This window comes from Oxyura jamaicensis, chromosome 11, assembly GCF_011077185.1.
Source record: "Oxyura jamaicensis isolate SHBP4307 breed ruddy duck chromosome 11, BPBGC_Ojam_1.0, whole genome shotgun sequence".
Lineage (NCBI taxonomy): Eukaryota > Metazoa > Chordata > Aves > Anseriformes > Anatidae > Oxyura > Oxyura jamaicensis.
The window spans coordinates 5,659,808-5,679,368 of NC_048903.1; the positions used below are offsets into that span (position 1 = coordinate 5,659,808).

General features: G+C 37.0%; 1 long non-coding RNA gene across 1 annotated transcript in view; it reads left to right on the top strand.

Annotated features, from left to right (window-relative positions):
* The first annotated feature begins 626 nt into the window (after positions 1 to 626).
* The window catches only part of LOC118172813, a 42,380-nt gene continuing 23,445 nt past the window's right edge, over positions 627 to 19,561 (top strand). Inside the window, exons 1-5 of the long non-coding RNA XR_004753868.1 lie at positions 627 to 1,560; positions 2,836 to 2,960; positions 7,693 to 7,741; positions 8,631 to 8,765; positions 13,813 to 13,895. This is a non-coding gene — a long non-coding RNA (uncharacterized LOC118172813). The remainder of the gene's footprint in view (positions 1,561 to 2,835; positions 2,961 to 7,692; positions 7,742 to 8,630; positions 8,766 to 13,812; positions 13,896 to 19,561) is intronic.

Below are 19,561 nucleotides of genomic sequence, written 5' to 3' on the forward strand. Positions count from 1 at the left end.
GGGTGACAGCATTGTGTAAACGACATTGATTCATTTCAGAACAGGGCTGTTAACTGCTGGAAATGAAGAAATAAATGGAACAATGGATAGATGCTTTTACCAGCTTGTCATTAATTAGCAGTGAGCACAATTCTTTTATTGTCCTTTTTGAAAAATACAAAATTGGTAGGAAAATACAAGCACTGAGCAAATAGATTACTCTGTGTCACTAGGCTGACATCTGCATTTTCTTTCTTCTCTAATATATTTTGTTTTTCAAATGATATCGAACTTTTACCCTGGCAGAAAGCCCAAATTTTGCTTCCTTTGAAATTCCTGAAAGGATGTGTTTTCATCCTCAAAATCTTGCCTCTTTATGAAAGCATAACAAAACCCATGATTTGAGAAGGGGTTAATAAATGTTAGTGAATCCCCTGTAACGCAGCTTGGAAGCACAAACAGTTCAATGCACTATTCTGCTGACCTATTGCATCTGATCAACTGTGGTTTTATTTCTAGCAATGCCAGCAGGTGGGAACTGACAACATGTTTCTCTGGAATCGTAAAGAAAGATCGGCTCTGATGGAGAATTAGCTGGAAGTAAGTGAGGTTGTTTGGCACAGATATAAGCAGGGACAATGCTTGATTATGGCTATCACTCTCCAGCTGCTGTCAGAATGTTAAGTTTGCTTTCTTGAGGCCTGACATCTAACACATTTCTTTTTCTAATTAGTATCTGGTACTGTAAGATGCTGATATTTTACTGCATGTCAGACGTGCAGGGCTGAAATACATCACTGAACTCAGAGGTGGATTTTGGTGCTAGGAATTAGTTTTTACTTGTTGCAGTGAATTCAAAGCATCCCTCTGTTTTCAAAAAGCTACGTGGATGGAGAAGTTAGTGCCTGCAAACCTCCAATGTTGTTGCCTGAGAAAGGATGCAGGGTGAAGCTGACAAATCAAACCCTGGCCAGGCAAAAGAGCACTGGTTTCATTTTCAACAGCATACTCAGGCAATATCCTGTTCACAAATAATTCCTCAGCCTGGCAACAGAACAGCATGCTTCCCAGCTACAGATGTAAGGGTACGGGGGTATTTATGCCATGCTAAAGAAGCAGCAGCCCTGAACCCTGACTCAGGTAAATTAATGAAGTTGTGAAGGATTTGCCATTTTGCCACATGTGCAATGATAGCGTAAGTAATGAGTCAGGGCTTCCACCTGGGGCAAGGATCAAGCACAGCTTGATGGAGCAGTGAAGGCACCAAAGTGTGGGTGCAGGTGCAACTGAAAAAAATGAGACCATAGCTATAAATTCAGCCAATGCTGCTAAGAAATCTGCTTACATTTCCTTACTGAAGAGCTCTGTCAAATTTGCTAGTTGTGTAAGGGTGGGTTGTTGTTATAGTTTTCAGGATGAGAGCACAACATTAGTTCATAAGCCATCTTGGCAGCCTGAGGTAAAGGTGAGAGTGATTTTTCCTCCAAGGTGAAGGCAGTACTTTCTCACCTTAAATGCATGTAATAGTTTTCATCAGAAACTGTGGTTGTTCATAGGGAAGAGCTCTTCAGCCAGCAAGAGGTAGGTGAGGCAAATCTTTTTCTTCCGCTGCAGAAAAACAGCTGGATTGGCATTCAAAAGACTTAAGGTTATTTTTTCTCACATAAGTGATGTCGTTTATTTAGATGGTGCCTGTGCAAGCCATAACAATACTTAGGAAAAAAATCACCCATTTATTTTTACTTGTTCAAAGTTCCTTGCAAGTCTGTGCTTTTTAGATTGTGTCTATCCAAATTTCAATAATCTTATTTTCACGGAGAGATTACACATATTTATTTTGTAAAATTATCAACTATGGTAGCAGCTCCTGGTATTCTAAGGGTGTCTGCAGTAATTCAGGGGTATTCGCAGTGTTCCAAGTCAAAATGCTACCAATCAATCCTCACAAAGTCAGGCCGTACCTTGTGTGGCACTGTTAGCAGTACTGGATCTTTATGCCACTGTATGGTTATGGTTTGAAGAGCAGAAAACCCATTTAATAGAGTTATCATGAATGGAATTCTGTACCCTAATCTCTTCAGAGGCAGTCTTGCAAACATACAAGTATTTCACTCCTTGGAAAAAGAAATAGTGGTTTGTTGCTGTTTTGTTTTCTTCAGCATCAGAACAAGTCAGACACTTTATTTGTTGCACATATAATTTATGTATCTGCAACTGTTTTACTATACGTCTATCCTCCTCGCCAGGAAAGGCTCTGCTTTTGTACATGCATTTAACTCCCTCTGCTTATAATTAATCTAGGCATCCAACAAGGTTTATATTCTGGTATCAGGTTGACAAAGAAATAGGACACAAGGCTATAAAGCTGTAAAAAGAGGTGTTTAGCAAGGTTTCCTCCTACCTATAGCAGATTCTTCATCATATGTGAAAGCCATTGAGGTCCAGTGAAGGTTCCTAGAATTATCTGTACAGAAGAAAACAGCTGTAAAGGTCCTATTGTGGGAAGGCACTGAAGCACATGATTTACTCTCAGGCTGCAAGCAGTCCCATTGATTTCAGAAACTAGTGACATGCAGAAGGTTAAACATGTGCTTTGCTGGGTTGGGGCCAAACCTGGTATCGTTCTTTTGAGTAGTTTACAAAAACTTTTAATATTAAAAAAAAAAAATGCTATAAAGATATGCTGTATCTTAAGTCAAGATATAAAAGAACCATTTCTGGCTCAAAAATAAGCTAGTTATTCAAACACAGTAGGAATTTTTGGCTCTGTTACTGATGTATGCACAGCAGGCCCTCTATGCATCATCACTTGCGAGGCCAAACAAATGCTGGGCTTGTATTAACTTTCCTTCACAGGTTGCCTGATAAGTGGAATTTGCCCTTCCAAGAAGAGTTGTGGTAAAAGTTCTAAGCACTTAGAGCTGTGCTGTCAAATACAGGATGGAGATTTTTAAAGACATTACAATTGACAATGAATTCAGGTGAATGCAACATCGTCCATGAGATTTGTGTTAATCTCGGGTTAGAGGAATATGTTAGTGCTGAGCTCCTAGTCATATGCTTCATTCTCAGAGGCAAACTACACTGTGCCAGTGGAATCATGTGTCAGGTACTTAATGTGTGGAGCTCTGAAATTTCTAGAGAAGAAAAATTCTCTGTTTAGGTGAATTGTAAAATTTATGCTCTGACTGGAGAGGAGGGAGAAACTTCCAGAAGTGTGAAATTTAATCCATAAAAGGGAAAATCAAGTAAATTAATGGGTTCTCCTTGTATAATCACTTAATTTCTGTTTCAGTGTAGTCTTTTACCTTTGTTTAGAACTCCTGAGCACTAATAGCCTATAGTTAAATCACAATCTTTATTTTTTTCATATTGATCTTGATGAGACTTCAGATTTCTATCATACTGATTTATGCTCCCTCCTAATTTCTGTGAGGATCTGAAAGGAAAAATGTAGTTTATAAAGGGTGAATAACATTCCTATTCTTCATTATTTTTCACTTAATCAATTCTATGTCAGCAATACTGGGGTTCCTTGAGTTATCAGACTAGCATGATCATAGCATGATTTCACTAATTCCACCATGCATTCTCTTTCCTTGACATTATTATTATTATTATTGATAAATTATAATTATGTTTTTGAATAATTAACATTTTATAACTAACCCAAATACAGTGGTCATTGCAGACTCAGTTAGGATTTTGGACTATTCAATTCTCCAGTAAGAACAAATCCTGTGTTTACAACGATGCTTTGGAGGTACTTCAGGCTGTGAAGTACGTATGAAGCTACCCCAGAATACGGGATCTGGTTGATGGAGTGATCCACAACCACTCCCTGAGTCATCTTTCTTACTGCACAGAGACAGTGGATTAAAAATATTCATAAATGAAGTTATGAGGAATAACTCCACTGAAGCAATTGTAATCAGGAGCTACTAGTAATGTGCATGCTGGGACTTGTGGGCTGAGAAGTCTTGCTTGTTCTGGTGAGGATCGTGCATGTCTTCACTAACAGAGAGCGTGTATGGTAATACGGAAATGCTGGGTGAATGCCAGAACACTGCATGTTTTGGAAGAGCCTCCCTTCCACTCGATTTGGAAGCTGTGTTAGGTAATGAGAAAATCAGTGTAGTATCCAGATAGGGGGTGGGGGGAATAAGGGAAGGGGAAGCATTCATGGGGCCCTCTGGAGTCTTTCATGATGAAAATGGAAAAGATCCATCCTTTGATGCCTGATATTCTCCAACCTGTGAAATAAAGGAAGCGTTCCGAAAGTTTGGGCCATGTTTACATTCATATGCTTAGTTTTACTCATGTCCTCATAAATAAGTTATCTTTAACTGCAACCAAAAAAAAAGGATCTTGTACAGTTTAGTACTACTTTATGGCTGACATTGATTTAAAACACTCCATAAGGGGCACAGTACTGCAGGATCAATTAGAAGTAAATGCAGTCATGAAAGTTGCATGAAGTAGTGTATGCCAGAGCCTTGCAGACAGTTCTTCATACAGCTCTTTGCCACCTTAACTAAACAGAAAAAGCACCTATATATTTAGTTGATTTTCTGTAATTAATATATGGTGGCTTTATGAGGGAAAGCGAAAGTCCCTGACCAAATCAAGTCCTCTCAGATAAAAATCGTAAGCAGTTTTAAGAGTTTTTTTTATTTTTTTTTTATGTTTTTTTTATATCCAGTCAAAATAGTTGCCAAAGAGGTATCCTGATTGTAGGGTCTCATCAGGGTGGGCACATGGATGAGCTGATTAATGATAATGTTTTGCATTAAGACAATAAAGAAAAACAAACCAGACAAAGTCACATGGATGTGTTCAACTCTTTCTAGTTCCAACATTTTTTGTTCATGACCTGGAATATAAAAAGATGAGTATAAAATAAAGTGTGTGTTGGGTAGGATCCAGCCTTCCCATGTAATTCTCTGTGGGGAGAAGACTTCCTGATGAGTTTTCTCCTCTCCCTGCATAGAAAGCCAGTAGTTGTTCCAGCTTTGGGGAACATTTAGCAGTGATTAAGAGCTGGGGCACAGGGCCTCCTATGAACCCTATAATTCTAATTTCTATGTATATATTAACAGCTGAGCAAAACGGGAAACCTGAATTAGATAGTGAATGAGACTGCCATCAGTTTTAAAAAGATAAATTTTTAGAATGTCTCAGGGATTTTAAGTGCACATACTGCTTATCCTGACCTAACTTTTTTTTTTTTTTTAAATCTAGCAAATATAAGGAAATAACTGTGAAGAAAGTGGAGACTAATTTGCATTATTCGCGTGTAGGTGCTTCTGTCCAAACTTTTCAATCAGTATCTATTTTTTAGATATATTCAAATAATTTCTTAATTAACCTCTCGAATAACATTTTATTAATTAACAAAAACTTGCCTTTAGTTCTCCCAAAGGTAGATGAAGGAAATATCCGGATTTTTGAAGCGTTAGTGCAGACTAAGATGATTACAATTTCTGGCCAATTCACTCGCTCCCCTCTGATCTGCCAATATTTCTGTTGACATTTCATCACAACTGTTTTACCCGTTTCTTGAGAACATGAGAGAATCATCTGTGAAATGCCAGTTTGTTGGCAAGCTGTTTGTTTATACCGCGAGACAGAAGTGCTTTGTAGCTGAATTCATTGCAAGGGCCTGTAGGTAGTGGTTGGTTACTAAATCCCTGGTAAAAGAATGCTAATAAAGTAGATGGGCCAGGATTTGTCAATTTAATCTTATGCTGAGTCCCAGTAATTTCAGTGATATATGACACTGATAGAATCAAAGCTAGAGGTTCAACATGGTTTATTATCTTTATCTGTAAATGGCTGTTTATTGTATTACAGAAAACAAACCACTGTACAGCTATAGGATAAGCACATGCTTACATATGTTTGCCAGACTAACTGGTACTGTAAGTTATATGATAATTAGAGGATTCATGTACTTATGTTGATTGCCAGCCAACAATATTAAGTTAACAATATTGCAGTGTGCTACAAAATATAACACAAACGTAGGGTATTTCCTTGGTTTCTGCTGCTAGCACAAATACCTATACACATTTGAAATATTTCTGTTCTTATTCTGAGGGGCCGTATTTTGACATATGTTGTCAACAATAAGCAGATAGACCGTGCAAGAGTACCTTGTCTTTGTACTGCCTTTGCATCCTCTTTAGGTTGTTGATACGTGTGGATGATATGTTCCTAAGGAAAACATGTTCAAGTCCATTTTCCTGTACTGCCTTGACTTGTCAAAACAGTTATTTCAGTGTGAGTCAATTTAACATAGCTTTTTCAGTAAAAGATAGTCTAAGGTTGGACATCTTTTGGCAAGACCGGGGAGTCTTTATTGACCCTAAGTAGTCGCCATATCATAGTTGTGATTATTCATGCAAATAATTGATAGCCAGTAAGTCGTGGAAGTTCATAATCTAATCCGGTGAGGTATTTAATTTAAATGGGATTCTCCACGGCTAAAGGTGATGTGTGTTGTGAGTGAAAGAAGCAGATCTGAGTCCACAAGCTGGAACCTTGGGTTATCTATCCAAGGGGGGAATCATGGAATGCCACCAGTGCATTCATAGCAGGAGAGAATCAAATGCAAAGTGTGTCCAAACACAACCACGAACTTCTCTGTTCTTCAGATTCTAATGTAGGAACTGCACAAGTTGTCATGCGTACTGGCCACTTTGTTAACCATTGAGCAATACAGAAACTCCTTGCCCTGACATGTGAGAGGCTAGTTTGACAGCTTACCACAATGCCTCCTCCCTCTGCATTCCTAGAAGCTATTTCTGATGCACAAGACAACAGACATCATCTTTAGACTTCATGCTGGGTGCTGGACAAATGGGTTTGGCTGTGAAAAATGAATTGAGATATGGTGTTTTCAGTCACGGAGTGATGGAGTTACTCCTCTGATAAGTCATTACAATTGCATACATGTGCACATGCGCACCTTTATTCGGAGGATACTTGATCAGAATCTTAGTATTATAAATACACAGCTTTTGGAAAATTATTTTGATAGTTTGGCAGCTCTGATAACATAATGCAATAAATGACTATGATACAGTCTTTGGAACTTGGCACAGATTTTGTTTGAAAGCATAACAACATAAATAGCTCTGCATGTGGTACTTATGAAGACAGAAATAACTTTTTTTACTTCATCTCTGTGAACAGGATAATTTCCTAACTATTTTGCTTTTGGAGTCATTCACTTACAGTTTGGGGGGCAAAATTCTCAAATTATTTTAGCTAATTCAAACTCCTGAGCTAAGCAAAATCAACAACACCAAATCTAATAGTTCATACTGATCTGACCTGGGGAAATGCTTCATTGACCTCACATCTGAAGGTTGATTTAATGCGAGGAAGACATCCCAGCTAGACACTCTGGTAGAGTGAGAGCAACTGCATTTCAGTCTGACATCCTCTACCAGTTCCAGTCATGGTCAGCCTTCAGTGCTCTAAGGAAAGCAAAACAAAAACCAGAAGCCAAATTATACATCAAAAGGGAAACGGTTTCTTCTCTTGCACTGCAGGCAACCAGCAGACCACCTCAGAATGCGTTTCATATACTATGTCAGAAAGAAACAGTCAACAAACGGTCCTTTCAGTGTACACCACCCCATATCTACATCAACAATCTGTATAGCCAAGAACTAGTATTCCATTTTTTTATTATTATTATTCCAGGATAACCCTGATTTCAGGCATAGTCATTTCCAGAAAGCATACTAAACATGTAAGTACTCTTTACATTTTTTTGCAAAGTGATATATGTTCAGAAATAATTGCTCCCCTCCCTGAGGTTCTGTACGTGAATCGACTGATGCACTGTATAATGGAAACACAAGCTGAGCTGAAGACTTTAAAGGCTTTTTATTATTATTATTATTATTGGAAAAAGAGGAAAGGCTGATGGCTTGAGATCTTGTAATACGATTTTGATTCTGGGGCAAAATAGCCCCCAAAGAAAAGATCTCGTACATCTCATAGCTCAATTATTGTTAAGACTGTTGAAATGCTCTATAAATTATATCTTAAGGATTTTTTTTCTCCATCTTCATTGAGTAACAAAGCATCATCATATTTATGCATATCTTGCAAAAAACACCAAACCCTTTAGTTAGCATTACTATAATTGAAGTTTGTTTTGTACTAATGCCACCTTGCCAAGGGATAACATGAAAAAATTGGGAATGTTTTCTATAGAGATATATTTCTCTGAAATAACGTGAAAATGCGATATCAAAAAAAAAAAAAAAAAAAGCTTCTGGGTAAATAAGGGGTTATAAATATTGTTACAAACATGAGATAGTATTATTAAGGAACAGTTACGAAGTGATGCTCGGGGATTCTTAAACTGGTTTTATGCTTACGGATGTTTAGAGACCCAGCATGATTTTCGTGATCAGCTAAAGGATTGGTAAAGCAAATGTCAAATAACTTATTTTGTAGTCCACTGTTAAAGAGATACAGCTTGGTGAACAATTCAAATTTTCTCTAATTTCAATACCTTTTCCAAAAGACTAATGGTGAGGAAGTAATAAGGATTTTGTGGTAGTAATGGTATTAGAAATATTAGGAGTATTTAGAAATAGTGTTTTGATTCATGTTTGTATGTAAAATAGATGCATGGAGAAAAAAGGAGTCATCTGTGGTGCCAGGGAAGGCTTCACATTATGTGCTGAGCAATAGTCAATGAATGATGATTCTGATGTTTTTGCATGATTCCTCCCATATTAATAAAAACTCGCTATTCAAAGGTGAGTCGTAACAATATACAGGTTTAGACAGTTCTAATATGATTTTTGGGGGGTAAGGTGTGCCTTCACTTGTGTATAGTTTTACTTTTCAGTCTAATTTTGTGTGTTTGTTTTCATCTTTGCATAATTAATTAGAAAGTCTGGTTAATGCAAGAGAAGCAGCATGTCCAACTGTTTCTCACAGATGTCAATTGAAATGAGCTATCAAATTAATGCCATATGACAATGACAGTTTTGTAAATCATCCTTTGACCTGATTTGCCTCTGAAAGACTCTGCCAAAAATGTTAATTCTAATACAGGCACATACCAACCATTTTTATCCCACCCACAAGCAATTTATCCTGGAGTCTTAATGTAGTAAAACTATTTGGAATTAATTGGAAGTTTTGCCTGATAAAGGATTCTAGTTTTGATTACTAAAGCAGCCAGTTCCAGAAGCAATTTTTTACTTTTAGCATGATACATTATTATATTCCCTCTATTGCTGCTAACAGCAATGTTAATGATAGCTATTGATTATCTTCTGTAATATCAGGAATGGGAAATATTTCTAATTGTTTTCAACAAGCAGAAGCTTGAGTTAAGGGATTAACTAGTGTGCTTCAACAAAAGTGCATTAATTTATAGCCAAAGTTCTCATTTAATAGCAAAAAGGCCCCCCCTTTTTTTTTGTCAGTGAATTTTCCTTTCTCTATTTTTTTTTTTTATTCCTAGTAAAGGAAAACATCTTTTCATTAGGCAGAAGGAACGCAATCATAGAACTGCTACATTTCTTCAATGGAAACAAAGAAACAAAATTAAAAAAAAAAAATCACAGAATAATTAAAAATAACGTATGATCATTAATGAAAAAGTCATTTTCTGTCCCTAATGCCAGGCTTTTTGCTTGACAAGAAAGAGGGAGGAATCTGCCATATTAAAAGAAGCTGTTTGTTGAAAAATATTACATTATACTAGAGGTTTAGTTTTCGTACAGTATATAATTTAATAGCATCCTAACAAAGAAAAGAAAAAAGTGTTTGTACCTTTTTTCAGTCTTTATGGTGCAGAAAGCAAACATGAATGGTTTGGCAGATATTTTAGATTGTTCAATTTAAAGGTTGTTTTTTTCTGCTTGTTTTTAACTGAGAACTATCATGAATAAGAAACAGTTGTTTCTCTCTCTTTTTTTTTATTTTTTCCTGGAGGATCCCTTTGTCTCAAGAGGACTAGAAAGGAATCTTTCACAAAGATTTTCTCTCAGTTGTGGTATTGCTGATGTCAAGCATGCAGAAATCGTGAGTCAGCACTCCAAAAGTCACGAGACTTCATTAAAAAAAAAAAAAAAATCTTTTAAAATATATATGTGGCACTTTTTGGAGCCTTCATGTTAAATGTTTGTCATTCTAATATTTTCATCTGCAACTGGAAAATATATTTGTTGGAACAGAAGTAGAAAAAAAGAAACAGATGAGCTTTTAAACAATTTGCACAACTCCCGAGAGCTGGGTTTGAAGCAAGTTTGGAGCATTACAAACATTACAACGTAATTGCAGGTGTTGGCAACATGGCAATTATTTGTGAGAACTTTGATCTAAATTGAGGTCAATAAAAACAAATGAAAAAACTGACTGAAAGAAAAGCAAAGAAACTTTCCTTCACGTTTCCAAAACTTGGGCTGCTGTAATACCATTTGTTCTGCAGTCCTCCAAGAAATTCTCAAGTACAAACTCAGGACATTAGGCCTGATGTATTTAAGGTTAAATGAAAAGTCATATACACATCTGATTCCCAGATACAAGATATATTCAGATAATGACAAATAACACTTTGATTTTGGCCAAAAGAAAAAAAAAAAAAAAAAAAAAGAGTAGGCAGACTGGTGCAGATGCTGCTGTTACAAAGATATAAGACTTTTACCACAGTTGAAAAGACAAAGACTATTTGAATCTAACAACATGGTTCCTGGCCAGAAAAAAAAAGCTACAATTATTTTTAAAAATGTCACCTCATTCACATTCAATGATCACAGAAAATGGAAACATTTTAAGGAGTAATTGTAAACATCTGCTAAAGAAAAACCGAAAACATGACTAAGAGAGAAATGAACTGCCAACATAAAGTATTGTGTGAACAGATCCACCGGAAAAACACCATTTTTTGTGGGTCAGTTCTATTATGAATGTGAAAAAGGAATGATAAAAAAGTTAGAATCCACCTAAAAATATTTTACTTTGTCAGGCTGGCCGTCTACTCAAATATCAAGGAATGTGGCTACTCTTGCATTTCTGCAGCAGCTCCGGCCCCTGCTGCTTCTCTTGCCTTGTTCCAACAGAAGCATTTTTGCACAGACGCGGAGAACTGGACTCAAACTAATCTAACAAAAACTACTTTTTTTTCTTTTTCTGCTGGATTATTTTTCAGCTGGTTCGCATAGGAAAAGTCAATGGCAGTGCAGATGGTGATGACAGCTCATGCAGAAACGCTGCTAAATTTCTAACTATTGCTTCAAAATTCTGATTTTGAACTTTAGTAATGTAACAACAACATAAATGAAGGCAAATCAGATCATTCTATTTCTTAAGAGGTGTTCTCCCAATATGAGAGCCCCAGCACAAACCCCAGCACAGCACTTAAAGCTGCTGAGCAGCTTACAGGGCACAGGGCTGTGTGGCATCACCTATTGATTTCAGCAGAGACAGGCAGAATGACTGAGTTAACACCAAAGGGGAAGGGAAGGCATGGGTAGCCACTTTTCCAGCTATAACTGTGCCAATTAAAGATGTCTGCATGAACAGTTCATACCACTGATTGTAGAGATACAACACCATGTGTCCTCTGGCAAAAGCGATCGTGTGCACATTTTTGAAAATATTTCAAGCAATCTGTTTTTTTTCAAGCCGTGTTTTGTTAATGCCAAATGTTACATCTATAAGCAGCTGTTTTGACTGGAATTGTTTTATCACCATCCCTTGGTAGAAGCTCGCAACTCCCCTGTTCTGCTGGCTGACCACAGATTATCCCTAATCTCTCCCTTTCTGTAATCGGTGAAAATCAGCCAGATTACTTGTGGCTGTGGGCAGACAAACTGCTCTGCAGTTCCTGTGCTGGGTTAAAAGGCTAGTGAGTGCAGGTGTCCTGTGCTGCCTGCACATGCTCCAACTTTCCCTGTCCACAGAGTCTGCTCCCTGTCCATTCACTGGTCAACTTGCTGCTACTTGGACTTTTTTTTTTTTTTTAATATTGTATTAACTTGCTGTATGAATTGGCTACATTGCTATGGGAATGCCTGCCCTTCCACAGTATGGGGGTAACACTGAGGAAATAAATACCTGCTGGCAAGGTAGGTGGAATTCTTTGCTCCGGTGGCAATGCCAGTTGGAGTACATGTCAATTAAACAAATAGTCCCACAGTCTTCAGAGTTAACAAGAACTGAGAAAGTAAAAAGGTAATTCCAGGAAATGTGAGTTACAGGGAGAGAGCCCTAGGCACCTTGCTGATTAGCAGTCTTACAAACAAAAAAACAACAACCAACTCTGAATTGGCTACAACAGCAAAGTAGCTTGATGTCCATGATTTATTATAGTTCATCCCTGGGTTACGTGCTGGTTACATCACAAAGTTACAGGTGCCCTGTAGAAAGACAATAGTGCATGTGGTGGTTGTTGGGCAGGGGGAGAGTATTGAGCTATGTTTGTTTTATGTATGCTTTTAAGAAGATTCCTCTTAGATCTCAAAATATGTATGTAGATGGCTTTTAAGGAAGTATAGTTTTGCTGCTGGGTGTCTGGAAATTATGTGTGTACAGGCCTGAGGACTCTCAGGGGGTTGCCTCCATTCTTGTCAATTGAGTCTGTGCTATGGAAATAATAGCAGGAAGCCACATAAAGTACTTGTCTGTGCCCTGCTTTGGCTCTGCAATAGGTCCATTTGTACGCTGTTTGGAGCTAATATCCAAATTTCTGTTTAATGTAAAGATTGAGCACCTGTTTTGCAGTCACCGCTGAAATTGCAAATTAGAAGAAAATACAAAGAAAAAAAAAAAAAAAAGAAAAGCAAGAAACAGGAAGAGACCAAAGGGATGAGAACTATGAGCTGGAGCTAATAATTAAAACTAGGGACAGAAGGAAAGAGTGGGATCACTTAGAACTGAAATGAGCAAAAGAAACATGAGGAAAATGGCATTATTTGTCTTTTTCCTAATATCCACAGGTGTCCACATTACAGCTCCTGCAGTTATCTTCTTCCTTGGCTCTTTTCCTCTCTCCCATAACACTGCTCTAGCACGTAAGGGAAGCGTGTCTTCTGGAAGTTAGCTAGAAGGGCAGTTTCTACTATTATTTGAGGATATCGTGGTCATCCTTGCTAGAAACACTAGGTGGTATCGAAAAGGGGATGAAATTTCATAAAGAGAATGTGGAACAGCTATTTGGGGGTAGGTCAGGATGGGATCTAACAGTTAAAGGCAAACAAATCTGTGAGAACAATTCATTCCAGGGCTTTCTGGGGCCTTGAGTGGCAGCAGCAGTCCAGAAGACAAGACTGAGAATGGGGAATGTGTAGTCAGGGAATGGGAAAGTTGGTGGGAGTGCCAGTATGTTCACGTACTGGTAAGAGAGAACAGAGGACAAATAAAACAGAAAATAAAATTATAAATAAAAATAAATAATAATAAAAAACACTCATTTCTTATGTCAAATTGTTGTAGATTATTTCAGATCTGAACATATTTTTATATCCTTAGACTCGTTAGCAATCAAAGCCAAATAGTTATGAATAGCATCTTTCTAAGATATTTTCTTGGATTATGGCATGGAAATTCAGACTATGATAAGTTTTTGAAGATCTTAAAATCTAGGAAATATTGAATGAGTGTACTTTCAAACTGTATCTATTATTCTTAGCTTGATAATGGAGAATTGGCTGTTGGTTATAGCCTGTAGCCAGGAAGAGAGTAACAGAAGTTAGATAATAAATCAGCGAAGAACCAGCTTTTAGCATTTTCACAGTGAACAGCAAGTAAGCTGGCACTTCCTGAGAAAGCTATTCCATTCTTTTTATCTAGGTTCAAGAACCTACAATGAAACCTGAAAACCAGCTCTGGAATCCTCACTACTGATTGAAGACAATTGTGCATAAAGAACACAGGTAAAAATAACATTTTTGCTTACTTTTAAGAAAAAAAAAAAAAAAAAAAAAAAAAAAAAAACTTCAGACATGTCATAAGACTAGTAAATCTTACCAAACCAGGACCATCATCCTGGATATTTGTTGATAGCAGGAAAAGAAACCTACTGTTTAAATTAAGTACCAGTTCTCCAGGTTCATGGTGTGCTGACTTCATTAAGGCCAAGGGTCACAAGCCACGGTTCCATGATACATTAAACCTGGCTTTCGGCACCTATTACTGCATCAGAATGGCTCAATGAAATGATGCAAGATACCGGAATAGACTAAAGTCGCCATGTTGGTTTAAAATTTGTTCCAAAAAAAATCTGAATTTTTACTTGAAAACTTTACCTAACCAGGTATCATCTTTACAGCATCTAATGTAATTACTGTTCAAGTATTATTTTTTTATCATTGAATGAAAACCACAGAGCTGGCAAATAATATATATATGCTCTGTATGCTCTACCTGTTTTAGTAGAGTTTCAATTGTAATCTGATGACTAAGAAATACCGACCATACATACTGACGAAGTATTGATCATAATAGATCTGATATTAATAGTTGTCAAACCACAGCTGTCTAAAAGTTGCAAGTCTTTGTTTTTCTGCTGAGGCAATTATATGAGATTAAAACTTAGTCGAATGCTCTACCTTCTGACATATTTGGTTATCCTGTGTAAAATACTGGAAACTAGAAAAAGAAAGCAGAATTATGAAGATGAATATTCTTCCATAGTCTGTGTATTTTGAATATAACATGTCTTAAACCATGATTACAAGCTTGCTTTCTATCTTAAAAACATTTGCATTGCAGAAACTAGTTTAAACAAAAATGAATAGTTAAATAAACGTTCTCAGTGCTCCTTTGTGTTTCCCCATTGTCTCTCCACTTTGAGCTCTGCTCTTATCAGATGAAAAACAGAGGAATGTTGGTTTTAATCACTGATTGTAAACCTGACAGCCTGTACTTTCAGTGGTGGTATTTGTTAGTTTTAGGGAAGGGAGATATGGAGATGTTAGAGGACAAAAGCAGATACCTGTATGTCTGCATGGACTTCAGTGGGAGTCTTAGAAACTGCCTGGGGGTGGATTTTAGCATAGAAATTCAAGTTGTAAGCAACAACCTTTTTATTTTCTAATCATTAAATTTATCTTAGTTTTATGAGCCCTCTAGTTTTTTGGTGAAACCAGTTAATCTGGAATAACTTTGTGTACATCAGCAGTGTTGTTCAATTATGCACTTGTCCAATTAACGTGGAATTGTGCCTGCTGGACACAATTGTTACTAGGGCATTGCCACCTTTTAGAACTAGTTTAGGAATTCAGCTCCGTAAAAGGCACAGTGCAGATATTATACTGACTTCATATGCAAACACTTTGCTTGAAATACACAAAATTAATGACACTTTTTCTTCAGGGCCATGATGCACTTTTTTCTGGTTGGAGGGAACACTAGTATGGCTTCCAGTGCCCCATAACTAGTGTAGGCGTCTCTTTTACGCTAACCAAATAACCTACAAGTTTCAAGGGCAGTTTTAGTTCATGTGAGAAGGGCACAGTTTTCTAGCCTGAGCTCTTTACAGCAGTGCTAAAACCCTGCATTTGGATACTAACATCATCACAACTGTAATGTGGAAGTCTTTTTGCTGGTCAGTAGAAGCCCTTGGGTATCTTCCCAAGGCTAACCCTGTTGAACATGGGGCTCTCAAGTTTTCTAATGCTCCCATTTTTCATAGTCAGCCTTAGCATAAATGGTGCAGAAATTAATGGCTTGCACACACCACTCTGTTTCTGCTTTAGAAAAACTGGATGAATGAGAATGACATTTCATACATGAAGTTGACATTCACAGACTGTATAAAGAGCCCACCCAAAAAACTCCCTACTTTCCCTTTGGAACATGGTTAGGACTAGAGTTTGATTCTTCATCCCAGTGATGCAGAGCTGTTTGTCTGGGAGAAAGTGCGCCTTTTTTTTTTTTCTTTGAACAGTTAACTTTAAGGGGAAATAATTATAGAAGGTCTACATGTTTACTTTTAAACGCAGCATTTTTTCCACTCTGCCCCAAGTCTGACATTTTAATGACCTGCTTTGCCTTGGTTTTTACTGGCAGCATATATTGAAGGGGTATTTTATGTACAGTTTTAACATTTGAACAACACAGCTCCATGTTCTGTCACATTTTTATGTTGTGGAAAATGTATTTTAAGTTGTTATTTCTTTTAATTTCTTACTAATTTGAGGGTGCGTTTTGCAAATGTCTTTAAAAACTTTCAAATTTATCATTGGTAAGATTATTAATTTAAAAAGAGCAAGCAAGGTAAAGCTGCATGTATTTTCAGTGAAATTACTATCCTAAATGACTCCGTGGGGGGTTTCTTATAGGGGTCACTGAAAGGCAGAAAGAAATGTTTTTACTTCTTTGCTTTGTCACAAAAATTAGGTTACAAGGGCTATAAATGCAGGTAATACTTTTTATTACTAGATTTTCCTCTGTAATGAATATAACATTTCTTCTTTTCATATAACGATACCCACTGAATGTCTTAGTACTTAGCATGTTTACCCGTAGCTTTAACAAGGGTCTAAAGTAATTCCTCTTTAAAAGGCTTGCAAGCAGTCTAAGGCAAAAAAAAAAAAAAAAAAAAAAAAAAAACTACATCATGGCAGAATCACTGCTGGAGGTCAAAGGGGGACACTGTCTTGCCCTGTGCCAACAAGCTCATCAATAATGCCAGCCCTGAGTAGGTGAGGGAGTGAGACAGAAACTAAAACTGGCGAAGTCACAAGTCTGAAGCAGAAAAGCCAGAAAATTTTGCAATGCAAAATACAAAATTGGTCACACATTTTCTTGCTATAAAACACATTGCTCTGTGCCAGTCTGCCAGAATCCACATTTACACAATTCTCTAGTTCCAAAAAAGCCTTAGTCTCACTATTGCTTTGAGATTTGGGCCACATTGTTAAACTGGGAGAAGCTCCTCCACCTCAGCAAGGCTGTGCTCTTTAACAGCTGATCCATCGAGCATGCTACAGTTGTTCAGTATTACCAGGCTCCCAGGGCTCACTCTTTAGGGGATTACACCTCCTTCCCAGCTTTGCTCTTCAAGAGGGCATTAATATTCTCTGAAAGGCGGCCACTCATCTGTAGCTCTGTAAGGCCGATCTACTTTGATCTTAGCCTCAGAAATAGAATGATGAGGGATAAGAGTTCAAAGTATAAGAAGAAACTCTATATGCAAAGAATGTACCACATCTTAATAAGTAATGAGAATTCCCTTCATTTGTTACTGTTGTAAAGAAAAATAGTTTAATATCTTTATGGGATTAGGACTCCATGGTACTTTGCTAATAAGTGGCCACAGCCATTAAGATTTTCCTTATGTCTCCAGATAGGCTGGCAAACACACATTCAGTAAACAATGGCAAGACTAAGACTGGCTATTAAGATTTCAATCTGGCAAGTATTTTATTAATGTGGCTAACGTGTTGAGTTATTTTGATTGTAGACCAATAAATAAATAAAATGCAGTTTCAATCTTTTCCTTACAAGCAACTTGAGGATTAAAGAAATCACTGGTAATGAATGGCGGCTTTTTAACAAAGTTTATCACAAATGACCCCGGGTTCTGAAGTGTTTGCTATTCAAGCAGCTGTAGGTGGACAGGAGAATCTGAAAATTATCAGTGGGGACAAAATTCTTTTTTTTTTCGTACTTGTCTGCTCAAAATAGAGGACCTATCGTTCACATGAACACTCAGCCGCATAGCAATGACAAATACTAGCAAATTTAGCTTTCATAAGTGTATTTAAGAAAGATTAGCACACACCGTTCAGTTCAAGTTTTAGTTTTTAGGTTAGCTGCCTTTCATATTAATCAGCTTTGTTTTTTTTCAGTGTTGCATTTTCTGTGTAGGACCAATGGATGAATGCCATGTTTAATAACCCTGTACATCTACTAATTCCTTCTTCTAGCAATTGTGTGTTTTCAAAAAACAAAAGAAAATCCAGGCAAATTAGATTTGTATAATTGGAAGAAATGTAGAAATGAATGTTGTTTGTCCTTACAGTGCTAGGGAAGCTTATATTTCAAGGAGTCATGTAGCCCTTTCAGGATTGTTCCTCAGATTCCTCATCTATTTATTTTCTAAAGTCCTATAAGCATAGTAAGATTTAGGGTCAGTACAAGATACTTTTTCTTTTGATCAGCTCAAATGCTAATCATCACAATGCAGAATAACATACTAAGGAGACGGAGATATTTGACATGTAAACTTTGATTTCCTGAGTTGTTATGGAAAGAATTACTGGAAGTTATTTTCATCAGGTCAGTGTTCAAACCTTGTTTCCTTATTCACTTTTCATGACTAATAAATAGTCTTTCCATCCTTCTCCATATCTATCCAACTACCTAGAAAGAGGTTACTAAATTCTCTACTTTCCTGACAGCCAGTGATTTCATTTTCCCCTCAGAAAATGTTTGAGTAGTATCAGTGACTTGTACAATAAAGACCGAGCATGAAAAATTTGTCAGTCAAGAGAACGTCACCCCATAAATGTCCCTGACAGCTCTTTGCTCTCCTCTGGTTGGAAAGGAGAGTAGCTTAAATTAATTTATTGGTCGTCATCTGTTTAACACGCATACGTGTGTGACGGGTTTCTGAACACACCTGGTACATTTTTTTAATGCAACGTCCAACAAGATTTTGATCTTATTTTTAGCTTTAACCCTGTAAAAATGTAGCAGCACAAAGAATTCTTACAGTGACTAAACTATTTTTTATTTAAATCCCAGTTTCAAAGGAATTTAGCTATGACCTGGATTTTAATTTTCTAGGGGATTTTACTAATGCTTGAGGGAGAAAATCTGGTACATTTTCAGCATATTAAATACCTGTTTGTGTCAAAGTAGTCATTATATTTCTAATTCATTTGATTACAATACAGTGATACAGCATAGGGTATGTCTGGATATTTATTATCTTTAGCTATGCTATCAGTACAGTATGTTTTTTTTATTATTTTCATTATTGGGGCATGCTACAGTAAATGCACCTAAATATTGCTGGATTGTCCTTAATTGTCCTGTCATTGGTGCAACATTATGTTACATTAAAATTGTTTTCCTGGAGACCTTAGCTAGATTCAAATAAAGCGTTCATTTCTGGCAACTAGGACGAAATGGAGTCCTTGTAAAAATCAGACTTTGGAGTGAGGAAGTTGGCGATTTTTTTCATTAGTTTCATAGGGCTCATTGTTCCTATTCTGGAAACTTTATAGCCGCAATCACCTACGGCTAGAATCTGATTTTTACTGAGGTGCTATAATAATTATACTAAGTGCTTTCTGTTTGTCACTGACAAACAGAAATCCTTGAATGTCACTTAAGGAAACTAGAAACATTTATATCGTGGCTTAGTTTTCAAGATTTCATGGTTTTACTTCTCAGGAAAAAGTTCAAGCTTTTTCTTAAATAAACCAAAGAAACACTTCCCACCCCTCCCCAAAAACAAACAAACAAAATCAAACAAAACCACCCAAGGTCTTGAATATAGTCTGGGCACCTCTCAGCCTCTTCGACATTTTCACAGAGATGTTCAGACCGATGAGGAGGAATGTATGAAAAAGTACAAGAACTTACA